The sequence below is a fragment of the Herpailurus yagouaroundi genome, unplaced genomic scaffold (genome assembly GCF_014898765.1).
Source record: "Herpailurus yagouaroundi ecotype Mexico unplaced genomic scaffold, PumYag 29, whole genome shotgun sequence".
In the NCBI taxonomy this organism is placed as follows: Eukaryota; Metazoa; Chordata; class Mammalia; order Carnivora; family Felidae; genus Herpailurus; species Herpailurus yagouaroundi.
Window position 1 is genome coordinate 110,118,228 of NW_024412377.1, and position 13,801 is coordinate 110,132,028.

At 39.5% G+C, this 13,801-nt stretch overlaps 1 protein-coding gene and 1 pseudogene across 4 annotated transcripts in view; one reads left to right on the forward strand and one right to left on the reverse strand.

Annotated features, from left to right (window-relative positions):
* Positions 1-8,295, reverse strand: part of IPO11 (importin 11) — a 193,646-nt gene extending 185,351 nt beyond the window's left edge. For 3 of the 4 annotated variants that reach the window (XM_040452231.1, XM_040452225.1, XM_040452242.1), the window contains exon 1: positions 8,119-8,295. The gene's annotated coding sequence lies outside the window, so the exon portion shown is untranslated. Of the gene's footprint in view, positions 1-7,604; positions 7,629-8,118 lie in introns of those variants that run through there. The other variant, XM_040452244.1, reaches the window with a different exon arrangement.
* LOC121015365 (cytochrome c oxidase subunit 6A1, mitochondrial-like) lies at positions 2,868-4,096 on the forward strand (annotated as a pseudogene).
* Positions 8,296-13,801: the final 5,506 nt, after the last annotated feature.

The window sequence follows — 13,801 nt, forward strand, 5'->3', positions numbered from 1 at the left end:
CCTCTACCCCTCTCCCCTGTTGCACGGCTCATGCTCTCTCTATATATAAATATTTTTTTTAATTAAAAAAAAATGTAAAAACCGAAAAGCCAAATATACACATCTTTGATTGATAGTCTCCCATTACTGGTCCAGGACAACACTGTCTATAATGCTGTCTCAAAAGAATCTCATTCTTGTGAGAGTCTAGCCTAAAGAGTCACTGCATTTATAAAAATTCATTAATTAAAACATGTATGGAATTCATACCAGTAATGTCTCCACCGTTCCGAACTATGACACATTTTACCATTAAAATAATGTTTTCAAACATTAAAATAATTTTTTATCATCTTGGAGCTACGCATATCAGTTCTCTAAATAGTAAATACAGCTGACCCTCAAACAATGCATTTAAGTTTTGACTCCCCCAAAATTTAATAGTTTGCTGATGAGAAGCCTTAACAATAAACTGTTGAATAAAACATATTTTGTATGTCATATTGTATATATTATATGCTATATCCTTACAGTGAAATAAGCTAAAGAAAAATATTAAGATAAGGACAAGAAAATACATTTATAGTACTATAATGTATCAAAAAATACACACACACCTGAAAACAGACCCACAGATTTCAAAGCCATTTGATCAAGGGTCAACTGTACACCTGATTTAAGCATTTTATTTTACTGACCAAGATATTGTGTCTCAAAGAGGTTAAGAAGATAAACTGTGACTTCTCTTAAGTCCCAGGTTCATTAGTGACATTTCTAGAACTAGAAAGAAGTCTACTACCCCAACCTAATACTCCACGGACTACCACATTTTCCTTTTGATCCGTGTTGTCCATTGATACCTCAAGTGAAATTAACAGATTTTTTTTTATAAAGTTCTAAACTTGAGAACCGGAATACATAAACCTATCGCTCATTTTCCTGGTAAATTATACTACATCAAAAGTTGAAAACCAAAATTAATGGAGTTAATAAAAATATCATTGGCAATATTAACAAAATAAAAATTATAAGATATTTTAAATGAATAAACAACGATAGATTACATAGAACATACAGGAAACCTTTGTGAATCAACAAGAAACACAAAAGAAAACTGGACAAAGCATATAGACAATTCACAGAAAAAGCCAAATGGGTTATAAATACCAGAAAAGATGCTACCTCACTAGTCATCAGGAATTTTTATTTTTTTATTTAAAAAAAAATTTTTTTTAATGTTTATTTATTTTTGACAGAGACAGAGACAGAATGCAAGTGGGTTAGGGGCAGAGAGAGAGGGAGACACAGAAGCAGAAGCAGGCTTCGGGCTCTGAGCTGTCAGCACAGAGCCCGACGCTGGCCTCGAACTCACGAGCTGTGAGATCATGACCTGAGCTGAAGTCGGACGTTCAACCGACTGAGCCACCCAGGCGCCCCAGGAATTTTTAAAAGAACAGATATATTACTTTACAATAATCAGACTGGTGGGGGCACCTGGCTGGCTCAGTCGGAAGAACATGCAACTGTAACTGCCAAAATTAGTCAGACTGGCAAAAATTAAAAAGTCCCCAAAATATTCAACGTTAGCCTGTGGAAGACAAACCCTTATGCTTGCTAAGAGTATATATACATTGGTACAACCACTCTGGAGAGCAATCCTGTCATCTCTAAAAAACCTAAATGTGTATGTGTATGCGTGCGTGTGTGTGTGTGTGTGTGTGTATTCTACAACCAAACGGGTTTTATCCTTTGGCCCAGCAATCGCACACTTGGTGCTATAACCAAAGAAACTCCTACACAGGCTTATAAGAGCAGACAAGGATAAGGGCATTTATCCTGGGAGTTGTCTAAAGTAAGAAAGAGACAACATGGGTCCATCTTCAGTGGAATAGATACATCAAATCTATCTTATAGATTTTGCTCCCTCTGACTAGAAAACTCTTGCCTCTAAGTACCTGCATGTTTTGCTCTTTAACTTCAACTCAGTCTTTGCTCAAGTTGTTGACTCATCAAGTTGGTTGTTGCTGACCACCCAATCTAAAGTATCTTACCCTCTTACGTTCAACCCAGAATCTCTCTTTTCTGGATATCTTTCTTAATTTCTCTGCATGACACTTTTTTACTATTTGACATTCTAATATCTATGTGTTTATTGTACAGACTCCCTCAATTAAAACTTAAGGTCCAGACACCAGGAACTTCCTTTGTTCAAAGGTGTATCACCAGAATCTAAAAATGCACCTGGCACATATGAAAGTGATGAATAAATATTTGTTAAATAAATGAATTCAATTACTAAATCCCAATCTCTGCGTACAGTTGTGTAAAGTCTCAAATCTGAACCCATCTCTGACTTTTCAAGCCCATTCAAACTAACCTCCAGAGTATGTAACATCCCACTTTGTTTCAACTCTCTGGTAATTCTTGTTTGTTTTTTTTCAATGTTTGTTTATTTTTGAAAGAGAGAGAGACCGAGCACAAGCAGAGAAGGGGCAGAGAAAGAGAGAGACACAGACTCTGAAGCAGGCTCCAGGCTGCTGTCAGCACAGAGCCCCACACAGGGCTTGAACTCACGAACCTTGAGATCATGACCTGAGCTGACGTCAGACGCTCCGCCGACTAAGCCACCCACCCTGGCTCCGGTAAACTCTCTGGTAGTTCAACTTGCATTCATGGTACTCAACAAGGAAGCAGCTTCTAATGGCCAGGCATTACTCTGAGAGATAAACAATGAATAAAAGAGTCGGGCGCCTGGGTGGCTCAGTCAGTTAAGCGTCAGGCTTTGGCTAAAGTCATGATCTCACCACTCATGAATTCAAGTCCCCCCTCAGGCTCTCTGCCGTCAGCACAGAGCTCCTTTCAGATCCTCTGTCCCCCTTTCTTTGCCTCTCCCCGCGTGTGCATGCACTCTCCTTCTCTCTCAAAAATAAAATTAAACATAATACATACATACATACAAACATAAATAGTCTTTAAGCTCCAGTTCAAAAATGATGACTGCAGCTGGGTCCCAGGTTTCAGGATTGCTAGAACGATCCAGGGCACAGCTACAGCAATCCATGTCAAGTAGCACCCACAGCAGGGAGAGCTCCACTCACTACTTTATAGCACTCTCATACGTAAAAGTGAGCATGCTGAACATCTTCCTAAAGTTGATCACGGAGAGCTCGAGAGATCCGAGTTCATCGCCTACCCACAACTCCGCATCAAGTCTAAGTCCTTTTCCAGGGGGAGTTCTTTTCCAAGTCCTACTCCAGGGGAGTATGATTACTCTATCCTTTAACCCTCATGTGAATCCACTCCCAACTGGCTATGAGGATGAATAAAGAGAACCTGGACCACTACCCAGCAGGGACCACAGCAGCGGTTTGGACCATGACTCTGCACATGGACCAGAAGTATACGGGACATTAAGTGCACCTTCCTTACTTGCCTCAAATGATGACCAGTATACTGATCTTCCATCCCTTTGGTTATGGCAGGGTATAACTTAATAACTTAGATTACTCCACAAACAAACGAACAAACAAACAAGAGAGTCTTTGCTTTCCAGTCTTAAGAGAAAAAAAGACAACAAAGCTGTTTTGGAAACATCTAAGAGAAAGACCTAACTCAGCCTAAACAGGTTGGGGAAAGCTTGGTGAGGCAGGAAAGGGGGACAAGATAGCATTTGTGCTGGGTCATGAAAGCTGAGTAGGAGTTATCCAAATGAGTAGGTTGTATGTGTTGTCAAAAAGGTGATAGGTATATTCTAGGCAGAATACACACAACATACTGACGTCTCAACTTTAAAAAACATTCAAACACTTTTGAAGAATTGCAAATAGTTCAGCATGACAGAACCATGTGAGGCAGGAAACAGAAGATGAAAGCAAAAAGCAAGCAAAGTCCAAATCATTAAGGTCCTTATTTCCTAAATTTGGTAATATGGATTTTAATCTGAAAGCCTGCATGGCAGAAGAACACTACAATCTGTCTACAAAACAAGAAAGGGTTTAGAGGGATTATATCCATTCTCAGATTCAAAGAAATTATTTACAATGCTTACACCAAAGTCCACATACTAATGATAATCCGAACCAAGGTAGTATCTGGCAAGGGAAAATAGATGAAAGACGTAGAAGATTTGGTAAACGATTGGGGGCAGGATGGTACATAAGGGTAATCAGAGGGTAGAGTTAAGACTTGGGGCATCTCCAACTGACTGGCAGGCATGGATCATAGGAGGAAGAGAAGCAACTTCGGAAAGAGTGATATATCTAATTTTTGACCTGAACTTTATGTATCTTAAGACAACCACATAATGTGTCACAGTTGGAGGGTAATCTGTGCTAAAGAGACAGAGATCTGCTAGTTATCAAAATAAAGTCAATAGTTGAAGTCATCAGAGATAAGACCATTTAAGAGCAGGTAGAGGCAGAAGAGAGCAGAAGACTGTGCGTCACTGTGATAGGAAAATTTGAATTGGTCAAAGACAGAAAACTGCACCAAGGAAAGACTGGCCAACATACATGGAAATAAGGAGACCACAGTGTCACAGAAGCATAAGAGAATTTCAAAGAGAAATGTCAACATGTCAAATGATGACACGGATTCCATTAGATTTCACCACAAAGAGATCAATGGTGGCCAAATTCAGGGACTTGGACTGCTAGACTTCAATATACTGGGGAGGGAGGGGGAGCGAATAATAAGGAGGTGGAGAAAATTAATATAGGTAACTTTTCCAGAAACTTAAAGGAAATAATTACAGATGAAACTGAAGAGGAATCTAGAGTGAGAGTGTATTTAAAGGAATTTTTTTTTAATCCTAATAAGTTAGTGCCCATTCAAAGTAAAACAGGACCAACCAAATGTTATGGACTGAATGCATTCCCCCAAAATTCACATGTTGGAGCCCTCACTCCCAGGACCCTCAGAATTGGAGATAAGATTTTTGAAAAAGTGATTATGTTAAAATGAGGTCATTAGAGTGGAGTCCTAATCTAATGCAAGTGGTGTGCTAATAAGAAAGAGATACCAGAGATTCTAGTGCACAAAGCAGGTGGTTACCTCTAAGTCAAGGAGAGAGCCTCAGAGTAAATCACTCCTGCTGGAACCCTGACCTTGGCCTTTCAGCTTCGAGAACTATGAGAAAATAATTTTCCATTGTTTAAGCCACCCAGCCTGTGGTATTGTTACAGCAGCCCTGGAAAAACAACATAAGACACCAAGGAAACACTGTCCCTGAGGAGAAAAAACTCAGAGCACAGGAGAGATGACCAGATAGAAGTAGGCATGTTTGCAAGTGCAAGAGGACAAAAAACAGTAACCAATGCCACCAATGTATTTCATTTCCTCTGTCATGTAAATGTTTTTTAGTGTTTATTCACTTTTTGAGAGACAGAGTGTGAGCAGGGCAGGGGCAGAGAGAGAGGGAGTCAAGCAGGCTCCAGACTCCGAGCTGTCAGCACAGAGCCCGACGTGGGGCTTCAACTCACAGACCACGAGATCATGACCTGAGCCAAAATCAGATGTGTAACCGAATGCGCCACCCAGGCGCCCCCCTCTGTCATGCAGAAGTGACATTATCCAGAAAAGAATAAGGAGGGAATGTGGTGGGTTCATAACCACCATAGGAAACAGCAGTTTCTAGAGAAACACAGAATTATTGGACTGCTTGCCTATCACTCAGTAAATGTTTGTTGTGGAATGGATTCCTAGCTCTCATTCATGAAAGCTTTAGTTCCATTTTAAAATGGCAATAAATAGCAAAAGAAAAGCGTTCGAGTAAGTCTGAACCCGGGTTATGAACATCAGGCAAGTTACTTACCTCTGCCATGTCTGTTTCTTCAACCAGATGAATCAGACTCGATAAGCAGCAAAGGATTACCTCAGATCAAAATAAATGCTCTAATTTTACATAGCTTTACCCATGATCTCAGTCTTCCAACTCTTCCCAACCAAAGTGGGGTGTCTCAAGTTTTAACATAAATTCCTATCATCTGGAAAGCTTGTTAAGATCCAGGTTCTGATTCATTAGGTTTAGGGTTAAGCTTAAGCTTGGGCATTCTGAGCAAACACTGACGTGATGCCATACATCATACTCAGAGTAGGAACGGTGCAGAACACTGATCCAACTCAAGCTCTACAAAGCTTATAATTGTGGGCTTATCTGTAATCAGCCTGATATTTACAAAACAAAAACAAAGATGTTCCAGACTCACACCTGCACTAAGTATATCTTGCCATTCCCTACAACACTCTGAAATTAACTTGATGATAGTCATCATTTGGTACAGATAGGATTAGCATAGAAATGAATAATACTGGAATCAGTAACACCGTATTAGGAGAAGCAAGATTAAATACCAATACACAGAAAATGGGGAAGGGGATTAAGAGGTACAAATTCCCAGTTATAAAAGTAAGTCACAGAGATGAAAAGTACAGTGCAGGAAATATAATCAATAATACTGTAACAACACTGTATAGTGACAGTAACGACACTTATCATGGAGGAGCACAGCATAAGGTATAGAACTGTTGAATCAGCATGAACTGATCAGAACACCACATGAACTAATGTAACACTGTATGTCAACGATACTTCAACAAGAACAATATAAATACACACCATGCACACATATATGCACATACACACAACACAATGGTTAAAATCCATCTAACCATGTTATCTTTCTCAAAACATGAATATTTTTATTTCTAGAAAAACATTTTGCTCTAGACAAGTCTGTATATTCTAACTGCCACATGCCTACAAGGGTTCTTTTGCATTCTGGATTCTGAATGCTAACATTCAATGTCATAAAATTTAAAGATTTTTATACTAATTACCAAATAATCTTCATGCATTTGTTTAGAACCTCCAATCCTATTACCACAACTAAATTCATCTGTAATGAGGATTTTCTTTTGCTTTAGGAAGCGTATCTAGGACAGAGACAGCCCAGCTGACCTAGGGCTATAATATACGGCCACAAACCATATATTTATGGTCTAATTAAACTGTTTCTACTATTCCCTGTACTAGGTTATAGGAGGGAAAAAATTCCACAATCGTATCACAACCAACAAGGATTTTCATTCTAATTTCACAGCAATCTTCAGTGATGCAAGATAGAAGAAAAGGTGTCATGCAATGGAAGCCTTACAGTCGCTCTACCCTTAACCTGAAGCCTCTATACTGAAAGGAGAAGTTTAAAATAACGTTAAAACGGAGGCATGAACTCTCTAACCAACACACACACCAAAAAAAAAAAAAGAAAAAAAGAAAGAAAGAAAAAAAGAAAGAAATAATTAGGGCTGTAAACTGCTCTTTCTTACCCTATACTGAAGAATAACCAATTCTCAAAAGCACTATAGCACTACAAACGAGCTCGCTTACACTGGGGTGGGGAGAAGGTATGTCTATCGCAATCTTGGCACCTGCAGGCAATTTACCACTCCTACCTAATTTACTCAAATCACTTGCAACTAATAATACTTCCCTCATTCACCACTATGTAACAACAGAATAAAAAAGAATGACAAATGCAATGGGCCTCAAAATAGTTTTGCTGAATCACAAATACCCTCAATATAAAGCTGCAGAAGTCGCTGAGCTTGAGCATTGGCGGCCATACCTCAGCAAGCGGCTCCTCGGAAAATGTGTTAACTTCCTGCACCTGTTCATTAAAGGCAAGGAAGGGTCTAATGTTTAATTAGAGCGTTCACAGCATTGCTATTAGCAGCAATGTACTGTGTGCAATAACAATATACAGTGGCTTTCTACTAAAACTGACCACGTTCTCTCAAAATGGGCATCACCTATGCCCCAAGGGCAAATACACCACCCTGGCCCGCAACCGCAGCCACAATGGGTACCCTATGCTCTCCTCATCTTGGCACCGAGCCCGTCTTCCTGCACCCCCATTCCTCCTCGACCAAGCCTCCCCCTCCCAGGGCTGACTCGGCCAGGCCCCAGCTCCAAGTAGTTCCTAGGGTTACGCAGAGAGCCAAGCCTGCAGGCCGCTCTCGCCGCGTTTCTGCTCTCTCTCCTCTCCGACTAGCCCAACGTTCTTCCCTCGCCTCTCCCGTCTCCGCTGCTCAGCCCACTCCTCCCTTCCACTCGCGCGCTCTGTAGCTCTCAGGCCTCACCGTTTGGTTCGGTCCGGAATACCCCGGCTCTCCCGCTTCCAGTCCCCAACACGAAGCGAAGTCGGTTGGTCCCGCGCCTCACGCTTCCAGTCCACACGCCGCCGCCTACTGATGCCGAAAGCGGCTTCTAGGAACGCGCCATGTTCAGCGTCGCGGCTCCAAACGACGCGGACGCGGGAATACTGCGTCACAGACAACCGGAACGCGTGGAATTGGCAAAGTGAGAAGGCGATAGGAGAACTGCACAAGAGGAGGGAGGTGCTTCCCCTTCGAAACTGAAGGCGCCGGGCGGCTAAAGCAGCTATCTGCGCTTGCGCATTACAGAGCGTGGAGCCTGGAGTCAGCCGGATTTGTAACCATGGAAACGTTAACCCCGCGTAGCCCAATTCCCGGGACAAATCGTTGTCTCCTGGTTTGATCGAAGCCTGCTTGAATAGAAACCATTTTCCCTTCCCCGTTCCGGATATCGGTTCTAAACTGCATTGTTTTCCGAGTCCGTCTCAGCGTAAATGAGTTATTAAAATAATCTTACTCGCATTGGTAAAACCTCCCGTGAATATTTTTTTTCAAGTCCTAAATTTGCTGGGCGCTCTACTCCAGAACGATAGCAGGAGTGGAAGTATAGTTCTGCCTGCCTCTGCTACTAGCTAGTGACCTAAGTTTTCTTTACTTTTTTTTAAAGTTTTCATTTTTATTTATTTTTTAAGAGAAAGAGAGAGAGAGAGAGTGGGGGAGGAGCAGAGAGAGGAAGACAGAATCCCAAGTAGGCTCCGCACTGTTGAGCACAGAGCCGGATCCCAGACTCCCAACTCAGGGACCGTGAGCCAAAATCAAGAGTCTAAGGCTCAACAGACTTGAGCCACCTAGCCGCCCCCTCTAAGGTTTCCTTAGAAAGAGAAGTTGTAAAGACATGGTTGAGGGTTCATAAACATTAATAATAAAAAATAATAATAAACATTTACTGAACATTTAGAATATGCCAGGTACAATTCTAAAAATCTCAACATGATCATGTATTTTAATCCTCAAAACAATCTGTGAGGTGCTATTATGCTACTGTTACAGGTGAAGAAACTGAAGCACAGAGAAGTCAGGTAATCTGCCTAAAGTCACACAGCTAGTAAGGGACACTGTTAGGATTTGAATCAATCATAAGACCTACATTACAAGGATGTTCACATTAGGGTTGTTTTTAAAGTAAAAATACAGTATTATCTAAATAACCACCAAGAAAGGAATGCCTAATCATGATACATGCATATATAATAAATTACAAATTGGCCAATATAAATTATGTTGCCATGTTTTTGTTGCATGCTAACACATTCACAATGCATTGGGAAAAGAGTGGGTTACAAAAAATTAGGTTAAGTATAGCCCCATTTTTATATGGGGCCAAAAATTAAATAAATACATGCCAAAATGTTAACAAGGTTTGTCACTAGTTGAATGGTAATGTGGACGTTTCATTTATTTGTTTTGCTTGATTGTATCTGCTGATTTTACTTAAGGTAATACTTGTCAAGTTTTAAATGTGCATAGAATCACATGGATCTTGTTAAAATACAGATCCTGATTCAGTTGGTTTGAGGTGAGTCTTCATTTCTAATGAGTTTTCAGATAATGCCAATGCTACTGGTCCAAAGATCACACAATGAGTAACAAGTTTATTAGGAATATGCAATAAATATGTGTGTGTATGTGTATAAATATACATATGAAACCTAATTTGAATTAAAATGAAGAAATTGCTTTAGAAGAATAGATCTTTTCTGGGGAGCCTGGACAGCTCGGTCAGATAACCATTTGACTTCAGGTCATCATCTTGAAGTTTGTGAGTTCGAGTCCTGCATTGGGATGTCTGCTGTCACCATAGAGCCCCCTCCCCCCCCCTCCACCCCACCAGCCCTTCCCCTAATCACGCCTTCTCTCAAAAATAAACATTTTTAAAATTTTTTAAAAATTATACATATATATATATGAAATGGGATAATGGATCCTTTGGAAATTTAATAAAAGGTATAACTTAGAAAAATGCACACATACAAATTTTGCCTACAACTCCCAGACTCCCAATAAAATGCACTTGGGAAGTCCTAGCTTCAACTGTTATGAATGTAAAACCTACTCATATATTATGTACAAGAGAAATATGTACACCTAGATAAATAACCTCATATTACTGCATTTCATTGCTATGTCCTTATATTCTCAGATTCTTTAGAGGAAAGGGCAAACAAATAATTAAATCATCATTGGGTCTGTTCAGAATATATTTGAAACATAAATATAAATTCAGTGTTTTCCCCCCTAAATACCTGAGAACTGAAGAGAAAAAAGAAAGTTGAGGAAGCAAATGCTAAATTAAAGAAACACTGGCTTACTCACCTCTCAATCTCAAGTAGTTTCCAAGATGCAAATAAGTGTAACAACAATGCAACTCATTTTACATCAATAATTATAACTAACTACTACCAAATATTTCCTATGAGCCAGTTCTAAGTGTCTTTTAAGTGTTTGACATTGAACTGTAGACATTTCACATAATTTATTTTATTGATTTTCATCCTACCCTATATGGAGAGTATTCTTTTCCTTATTTTACAGATTAGATGATGGGAATTTGTCATTTGTCTAGGTTCAAATTCTGGAGGAACCCAGAATCAAATTTAGATGTATGCGTTATAGTTGGTAGGATAAAAGGATATCCAAATCCTAATAACCCAAAACTTGTGCATATATTAGTTTTCATGGCAAAAGGTACTTTGCAGATATGGCTAAATTAAGAATCTTGAGATGGAAAGATTATTTTGCATTATCCTGTGGGCCTAATGTAGTCATAATGGTGCTTTATAAGAGGGAGGGAGGAGTGTCAGGGAGAGATGTGACCATGGAAGCAGAGTTGGGAGTGATATGAAGCCATGAGTAAAGGAATACAGGCAGTCTAGAGAAGCTGGAAAAGTCAAAGAAACAGATTCTCCCTTGCAGCCTGTGGAAGAAACAGTCCTGCAGAGGATTTCAGACTTCTGACCTTCAGAATTCTAACATAATGAATTTGTGTTGTTTTAAACTAGTTTGTGGCAATTTTTTACAGCAGCAATAGAAAACTACCACATGAGGGCGCCTGGGTGTCTCAGTCAGTTAAGTAGTTAAGCCCCTGACTTTTGGCTCAGGTCGTGATCTCACAGCTAGGCTCCTGAGCTGGAGCCCCACATTGGGCCCTGCACTGACTGCTCAGAGCCTGGAACCTGCTTCAGATTCTGTGTCTCCCTCACTCTCTGCCCCTCCCCCGCTCACACTTTGTCTCTGTCTCTCAGAAATAAAAAACATTAAAAATTTTTAAAAATGGGGCAGCTGGGTGGCTCAGTTGGTTAAGTGTCCACCTTCGGCTCAGGTCACGATCTCACAGTTCGTGGGTGTGAGCCCCATGTCAGGGTCTGTGCTGACAGCTTGAAGCCTGGAGCCTGCTTCGGATTCTGGGTCTCCCTCTCTCTCTGCCCCTCACCTGCTCATACTCTGTCTCTGTCTCTCAAATAAACCTTAAAAAAAAAAAATTCAAAAATAAATAAACGTTAAAAATTAAAAAAAAAAAAAAAAAGAGGCGCCTGAGTGGCTCAGTCGGTTAATCGGCCTACTTCAGCCCAGGACATGATCTCACGGTTTGTGAGTTCCAGTCCCATATCAGGCTCTGTGTTGACAGCTCGGAGCCTGGAGCCTGCTTCAGATTCTGTCTCCCTCTCTCTCTGCCTCTTCCCTGCTCATGGTCTCTCTCTCTCTCAAAAATAAATAAACATTAAAAAATAAATAAATAAAAATTTAAAAGAAAAAAGAAAACTAACACATGTTCCAAGTCATAGGCTTTCCAGTGTGCTACATTTGAGCTAATAATGCAACTTGTGTAAAATTAGGTCTTGGGCAACTCTGTTATTATAAGATAGCTCTCATGACATGCTTATCAAAAAACTCATCAATGCTAACCAGGTTAGGAAAATAAGTCTTGGGGAAACTAATTGATCTGCCCTTGGTAATAATATTAATATTTATAGCAGATTCAGTTTTATGAGTTTTTAAAAACTTGAAACAATATAAATGTCTTTTTCTTAATTTTTTTAAGTTTATTTTTTATTTTGAGAAAGACAGAGATAGTAAGAGTGGGGAAGGGGCAGAGAGGGAGACACAGAATATATATAAATATGTGTATATATATATATTATTTGACGATCAAAAAATGAAATCTTGCCATTTGCAACAATGTGGATGGAACTAGAATGTATTATGCTAAGTGATATAAGTCACAAATATCATATGATTTCACTCACATGTGGAATTTAAGAAACAGAACAGATGAACATCCAGGAGAAGGGAAGGAAAAATAAAATAAGATAAAGACAGAGATGGAGGCAAACCATAAGAGATTCTTAACTATAGAGAACAAACTGAGGTTGCTGGAGTGGTGTTGGGGGGGATGGGATAAATGGGTGATGGGCGTTAAAGTCACTTGTTGGGATGAGCTTTGGGTGTTACAGGTAAGTCATGAATCACTAAATTCTACTCCTGAAACGATTATTACACTATATATTAACTAACTTGGATCTAAATAAAATTTTAAAAAGAAAAATAATTAATAAATTTCTAGTTTGGAAAAGGAAATGTAAGAACATCTTCTACCTATAGTTCTTTTTACAGTGAAATGGGCATTTTTTTCCTACTGGTAAGAACAAAAATTGATTCAATTGTTTTAGAAAATAATTTGTTGGGGCCCTTAAGTGACTCAGTTGAGCGTCTAATTCTTTTTTTTAACGTTTATTTATTTATTTATTTTTTAATTTCTTTATTGAGAGAGAGCGAGCACATATGTGGGGGTGGGGAGAGGAGAGGGAGAGAGAATCGCAAGCAGGCTCCATGCTGTCAGCTCAGAGCCTGATGCGAGGCTTGAACTCACAAACCATGAGATCATGGCCTGAACCAAAATCAAGAGGCAGGTGCTCAACTAACTGAGCCACCCAGGCACCCCAAGACTGTCTGACTCTTGATTTTGGCTCAGGTCATATTCCAGGGTTGTGGGATCGAACCCCGCATTGGGCTCCGTGCAGAGCATGGAGCCTGGTTAAGATTCTCTCTCTTCCTCTGTCCCTCTCTCCTGCTCACACCCACTCTATCTCAAATAAATAATAATAAGAAGAAAGTAATTTGTTAATATAGACCCAGAGATTTAAATGTCCATACAGTTTGACAAAATAATTCCATTCGTGGAAATCTGTAATAGGGAAATTATCAAAAGACAGAAAATATTTTTCACATATGCACTAAAGTGTGCATGACTCTTCTTTTACAACAATGGTATGAGAATGATTTAGTAAACTCTTACACATTCACAAGAGGAAATCTTCCTCAGCAGCTTTGGATACTGGTGATCAATACTGTACAACCTGGGAAAGTGCTTTTCATGTTACTGTATTTTATCAAAAAATAACAGTAAACTGTATGACTTCAATTATGTTACGTGTTGCTAAAACAACAGAAGAAAGCAGGGAATGTCAAAATGTTCGGAGTTTATCCTAGCATGGAGAGATTATAGGTAAATTTTTCATCTTCTTCCTAGTTTCTGTATTTTCCAAGATTTATCCAAGTTAAATTTTTGGTTTTGTTACCTTGTTTACAACATATTTTGTTATGTTGTTTA